This window comes from Neovison vison, chromosome 10, assembly GCF_020171115.1.
Source record: "Neovison vison isolate M4711 chromosome 10, ASM_NN_V1, whole genome shotgun sequence".
NCBI classification, from domain to species: domain Eukaryota; kingdom Metazoa; phylum Chordata; class Mammalia; order Carnivora; family Mustelidae; genus Neogale; species Neogale vison.
In genome coordinates, this window is record NC_058100.1 from 56,264,157 (window position 1) to 56,271,536 (window position 7,380).

The window sequence follows — 7,380 nt, forward strand, 5'->3', positions numbered from 1 at the left end:
TACAAACACAGCAGGAGACCAAAGAGAAGAGCAGCAATTCTAGGAAGAGAAAACTGAACACTTTCTGGAAGGTAGGATGTGTGGAGAAGTGAATCCGAGGCAATATATGTGAAGAGAGACCGTGGGGGGAGGGGTGGCTCCCAACAAGTGGCAGAGCAGCAGAGCACAAAATCGGAACTTTTAGAAGTCTGTTCCACTGAGGGACATTTCTCCAGAGGCAATGGGGCGGGAGGAGTGGAGCCCTCATGGGGACAGTATGGTCTCAGGACCCATGGAGTGAGTCACAAAAAGACCGGGGGTGCCTGAGTGTGGCAGAGTCCCCAGGCATGGGAGCAGGAAAGCTGGCTGCAGAAATGGAGCCACGGAGTGAGATCTCAGCCCGGGGTTGCCATAAACCGTGATCCAAGGCACAGTCTTCTCCTCTTTGAGCAGGGACCCCACAAATGGCATATCTGGGGAGACCCCCTCCTTCCTTTTCTGGAAGGAGCAGCAATGGAGCACACTGCAGGAATCAGTTGGGTTTGGAGACTCCAAATGGGGCCATGCACCAGAGATAGAAATGATCAGTCACAGACCGGGTGAGCTGGTAGTGTGGCCAGAGACCAGGGAGATGGGAGGGACTGACTGCTTTTCTCTGAGGGCATATTGAGGAGTGGGGCCCTGAGCTCTCAGCTCCTATGGGGCTAAATATTGGGAGGCTGCCATTTCCATTCTCCTCCTCCAAAGCTGTATGGAAAGCCTTCAGAGAATAGCTACCAAGAGCAAAACTCAGCAGATTACTTAGCCTGGGCCCTGGCAAGGGTGCTGCAATTCCGCCTCAGGCAAAGACATTTGAGAATCACTGCAACAGACCCCTCCCCAAAAGATAAACAAGAATATCCATCCAAGACCAAGTTCACTGATCAATGACAACTGCAAAACTTCAGAGATATGGGAATACACCACGTAGAATTCATGGCTTTTTTCCCGCATGATTCTTTACTCTTTCAATGCTAAATTTGTTTTATTTTACTTTTGTCTCATTCTATTCTTTTAAAATCTTTCCTCTTTCCTATTTTAATGTTTTCAACTATTTTATCTTATCAATACCTTTTTTAAAAATCTTTTAAAATTTTCATTGTTATACTCAAATTCTATCCCTTCATTATATTTAACCTTATTTTTTGTGTACATATAGGTTTTTCTTTCTTTAAAATTTGGGATACAATTTCTTCTGACAGACCAAAATATGCCCTAAATCTAGTGCATTGCTTTCTTCTAGTCTCCAGCCTGAAAACATTTTTTTCCTCATTTTTTTTCAACCAACTTCTTATCTTATCAATTTCTTTTTTAGAATCTTCATAAATTTGCATCTTTACATTCATATTCCATTCCTTCTTCATGTTTACCCTTATTTTTGTATATATATAAGTTTTTAGTTAACATTTTGGTAGGCAGTTTCTTCTAACAGACCAAAATACACCCAAAATCAAGTGTGTGGCTCTGTTCTATTCACCAGTCATATATATATAATCTTCTATATATAGAAGATTCTATAAAGAATCTTCTGATTTCTTTAATGTGTATTTTTTGGGGTTGTTGCTACTTTTTTAGTATTTTGTTCTCTTGTTAATCTATTCTTATCTGAATAAAATAACAATGTAGAAAAACTGACCTTCAAAAAAAGAAAAAAAGAGGCAGTACAAACAGCTAGGGACCTAATCAATAAGGACATTAGTAAGATGTCATAACGAGAGTTCAGAATGAAGATTATCAAGGTGCTAGCTGGGCTCAAAAAGAGCATGGAAGATACTAGAGAATCCCTTTCTGAAGAAATAAAAGAACTAAAATCCAACCAAGTTGAAATCCAAAAAGCCATGAGTGAGGTGCCATAAAAATATGGAGGCTCTTACTGCTAGGATAAATGAAGCAGAAGAGAGAATTAGTGATATAGAAGACCAAATGATGGAGAATAAAGTAGCTGAGAAAAAGAGAGAGATAAACAACTACTGGACCACAAGGAGAGAAACTGAGAGATAAGTGATACTATAATACAAAACAGTATTAGAATAACTGGGATCCCAGAAGAAAGAGAAAGACAGAGAGGGGCAGAAGGTATATTGGAGCAAATTATACCAGAGAATTTTCCTAATTTGGCAAAGGGAACAAGCATCAAAATCCAGGAGGCAGAGAGCACCCCTCAAAAATCAATAAAAATAGGTCTACACCCCATCACCTAATAGTAAAATTTACAGGTCTCAGTGACAAAGAAAATCCTGAAAGCAGTTTCCGACAAGATGGCTGTAACATACAAATTAGAATTAGAAATATTAGATTGACAGCAAACCTATCCATGGAGAGCTGGCAGGCCAGAAAGGACTTGCATGGTACATTCAGAGCACTAAACGAGAAAAATATGCAGCCAAGAAAACTATATCCAATTAAGCTGTCCTTGAAAATAGAAGGAGATACAAAGCTTCCAGGACAAACAAAAACTAAAAGGACTTGCAAACACCAAACCAGCCCTCCAGGAAATATCTTAGCAAACAGAGAGGCTAAAAGTAACAGACCAGAAAGGAAGAGAGACAATAGACAGTAACAGTCACCTTACAGGCCAATGGTAGCACTAAACTTTCAATAGTTTCCCTGAATGTAAATGGGCTAAATGCCCTAATCAAAAGACACAGGGTATCAGAATGGATAAAAAAACCAAGACCCATCGATATGCTGTCTGCAAGAAACTCATTTTAGACCCAAAAAGACACCTCTAGATCTCAAGTGAGGAGGTGGAAAACCATTTACCATGCTAATGAACATCAAAAGAAAGCTGGGGTTGTAATCCTTACATCAGATAAAGTGGATTTTAAGTCAAAGGCTATAATTAGAATTGAGGAAGGACACCATATCATACTTAAAGCATCTGTCCAACAAGAAGATCTAACAATCTTAAATATCTATGCCCCTAACATGGGAGCAGCCAGTTATATAAACCAATTAATAACACAAACCAATATAATATACGTAATATACAATACAAAACACAATACAAACCAAAGAATAACAAAAATCAAAGAAACACATCGATAATAATACAAAAATAGTAGGAGACTTTAACACTGCCCTCACTGAAATGGACAGATCATCTAAGCAAAAGATCAACAAGGAAATAAAGACTTTCAGTGACACACTGGACCAGATGGACATCACAGATATATTCAGAACATTCCATCCCAAAGCAACAGAATACACTTTCTTCTCTAGTTGTCATGGAACATTCTCCAGGATAGATCACATCCTGGGTCACAAATCAGGTTTCAACTGGTACTGAAAGATTGGGATCATTCCCTGCATATTTTCAGACATAATGCTTTGAAACTAGAACTCAACCACAAGAGAAATTTAGAAAGAACTTAAATACATGGAGGCCAAACAGCATCCTAGTAAAGAATGAATGGGTCAACCAGAAATTAAAGAAGAATTGAAAAAATTCATAGAAGCAAATGAAAATGAAAACACAACTGTTCAAAAGCAAAGGTGATTCTGATAGGGAAGTATAGAGCAATACAAGCTTTTCTCAAGAAACAAGAAAGTTCTCAAGTACACAACCTAACCCTACATCTAAAGGAGCTGGAGAAAGAATAGCAAAGAAAGCCTAAACCCAGTAAGAGAAGAGAAATCATTAAGATCAGAGCAGAAATCAATGTAGTAGAAACCAAAAGAACAGTAGAATGGATCAACAAAACTAGGAGCTGGTTCTTTGAAAGAATCAATAAGATGGATAAACCCCTGGCCATACTTATCAAAAAGAAAAGAGAAAGGACCCAAACTAAGAAAATCATGAATGAAAGAGGAGAGATCACAACCAACACCAAAGAAACACAATTATAAGAACATATTATGACCAACTATCCACCAGCCAATCTGACAATCTGGGAGAAATGGATGCATTCCTAGAGTCATAAAAACTACCAAAACTGAACCAGGAAGAAATAGAAAACCTGAACAGACCCATAACCAGTAAGGAGATTGAAGTAGTCATCAAAAATCTCCCAACAAGCTCTTGTTGGGGGTTCAGGGCTAGATGGCTTCCCAGAGGAATTCTACCAAACATTTGAAGAAGAATTCATACCTATTCTCCTGAAACTGGTCCAAAAAATAGAAATGGAAGGAAAACTTCCAAACTCCTTTTATGAGGTCAGCATGACCTTGATCCCAAAACCAGACAAAGACCTCATCAAAAGGAGAATTACAGACCAATATCCTTGATGAACACGGATGCAAAAATTCTCACCAAAAAGCTAGCCAAAATAGGATCCAACAGTACATTAAAAGGATTATTCACCACAACCAAGTGGGATTTATTCCTGCCCTTCAAGGTTGGTTCAGCATTTGCAAATTAATCAATGTGATAGAATACATTAATGAAAGAAAGAACAAGAACCATATGATCCTCTCAATAGCTGCTGAAAAAGCATTTGACAAAGTACAGCATCCTTTCTTCATCAAAACTCTTCAGAGGGTACATACTTCAATATCATCAAAGCCATCTATGAAAAACCCACAGCAAATATTGTTCTCAATGGGGAAAAATTGAGAGCTTTTTCCCTAAGGCCAGGAACATGGCAAGGCTGTCCACTATCAGCCTGTTGAACACCACTGCTATTCAACATAGTACTAGAAGTCCTAGCCTCAGCAATCAGACAACGAAAAGAAATAAGAGGCATTCGAATCAGCAAAGAAGTCAAACTCTCACTCTTTGTAGATGATATGATACTTTATGTGGAAAGCCCAAAAGACTCCACTCCAAAAGTGCTAGAACTCATACAGGAATTCAGTAAACTGTTGGACTATAAAACCAATGTGCAGAAATCAGTTGCATTTCCATACACCAACTGCAAGATAAAGAAGAAAGAGAAATTAAGGAGTTGATCCATTTACAATTGCACCCAAAACCATAAGATACCTAGGAATAAACCTAACCAAAGAGGCAAAGATTCTGTACTCAGGAAACTCTAAAGTACTCATGAAAGAAATTGAGAGAGACACAAAGAAATGGAAAAATGTTCCATGCTTATGGATTGGAAGAAAAAATAGTGTGAAAATATCTATGCTACCTAAAGCGATCTACACATTTAATGTAATCCTTATCAAAATCCCATCAATTTTTTTCAAGGAAATGGAACAAATAATCCTGAAATTTATACGGAACCAGAAAAGACCCTTCAATAGCCAGAGGAATCTCCAAAAAGAAAACCAAAGCCAGTGGCCTCACAATTTCAGACTTCAAGCTCTATTACAAAGCTGTAATTGTGAAGACAGTATTGTACTGGCACAAAAGCAGATACATAGATCAATGGAACAAAACAGAGAGCCCAGAAATGGACCCTCATGTCGATGGTCAACTAATCTTCAGCAAAGCAGGGAAGAATGCCCAATGGAAAAAAGACAGTCTCTTCAACAAATGGTGTTGGCAAAATTGGACAGCCACATGCAGAAGAATGAAACTGGACCGTTTCCTTACACCACACACAAAAATACACTCAAAATGGATGAAAGACCTCAAGGTGAGACAGGAATCCATCAAAATCCTTGAGGAGAACACAGGCAGCATCCTCTTCGACCTCAGCTGCTGCAACTTCTTCCTAGGAACATCACCAAAGGCAAGGGAAGCAAGGGCAAAAATGAACTACTGGGACTTCGTCAAGATCAAAAGCTTTTGCACAGCAAAGGAAACATGCAGCAAAACCAAAAGACAACTGACAGAATGGGAGATGTTTGCAAATCACATTATCAGATAAAGGGCTAGTATCCAAAATCTATAGAGAACTTACCAAACTCAACCCCTAAAGATCAAATAATCCAATCAAGAAATGGGCAGAAGACATGAACATCAGACATTTCTGCAAAGAAGACATCCAGATAGCCAACAGACATGAAAAAGTGCTCGGCATCTCATGGGATCAGGGAAATATAAATCAAAACCACAGTGAGATACCACCTTAGTCAGAATAGCTAAAATTCACAAGTCTGGAAATGACAGATGTTGGCAAGGATGTGGAGAAAGGGGAACCCTCCTACACTGTTGGTGGGGATGCAAGCTGGTACAGCCACTCTGGAAAACAGCATGGAGGTTCCTCCATGAGGTTCCTCAAAGTGTTGAAAACAGAGCTACCCTATGACCCAGCAATCGCACTACTGGGTATGTGCCCTAAAGATACTAATGTAGTGATTCAAAGGGGTACCTGCATCTGAATGTTCATAGCAGCAATGTCCACAATAGCCAAACTATGATATCTAGATATCATATCATATCATCTAGAATCTAGATATCCGTCAACAGATGGACGCATAAAGAAGATGTGGTGTAAATACATACAATGGAATACTATGCAGCCTTCAAAAAATTGAACTCTCACCATTTGCAACAATGTGGATGGAACTAGAGGGTATTATGCTTAGCCATATAAGTCAATGAGAGAAAGACAATTATCATATGATCTGTCTGATACGAGGAATTTGAGAGGCAAGGCAGGTGTCATGGGGAGTAGGGAGGGAAAAAATGAAACAAAATAGGACCAGGGAGGGAGACAAACCATAAGAGACTCAGAAGGTCACGAAACAAACTGAGGTTTGCTGGAGGGTGGTGGGGGAGCAATAGGGTGGCTGTTATGGACACATGTGCTATGGTGAGTGCTGTGAATTGTGTAAGACTGATGATTCCCAGTCCTGTACCCCTGAAGCAAATAATACAACTGTAGGAAGCCGCCCTTACTCTTGGACCAGAAGAACAAAGTGAGGGAAGTTTGTTTAACAGAAATTGGATGCCCTTAAGCAGGAAAGGCTATTTGCCCAGTGCTGGAAGTTCCTGATGGGAGCCTCGCGAGGCTGGTTTTCAAGCATGCAAAGATAACAGAGACTGGAACCAGGGCCTGTTGCACGGTGAGAAGCCACTGATAGGATGGCAGAGACACAAACAGCAAGTCCACTGGAAGGAACCAGTCCCTTCTCCCTCTGCCTTCTTTCCAGTCTCCTCTACTGCCCCCCTGTGGACAAAACCTAACAGGGATTTGACAGACAAAAGGGAAGCTGTGTTTGCAGCCTTCTGACAGCAGCATTACAAAGCAGAATACGCAGGGGTGAGTTTGACCTGAGACATGATAGCTTAATTGCTGCACAGGCAGTGGGAGGCTTGAATGAGAAGAGGCTTTTGAAAGCACTTAGTACGATGCCTGAAGCTCACCTAGTAAGCAACAACAGTGATGCTCCCTGGTCCTCTTCAGTGCTCCTTAGACACTGAAATGGAGCCAACATGGTCCTTGGTGTTATCCTTTCCCAGTAGCTTTTTCTTGACAACATTGACAACTTAAGGTAGCGAGAACACATATTCCAAGTTTGTTTTAT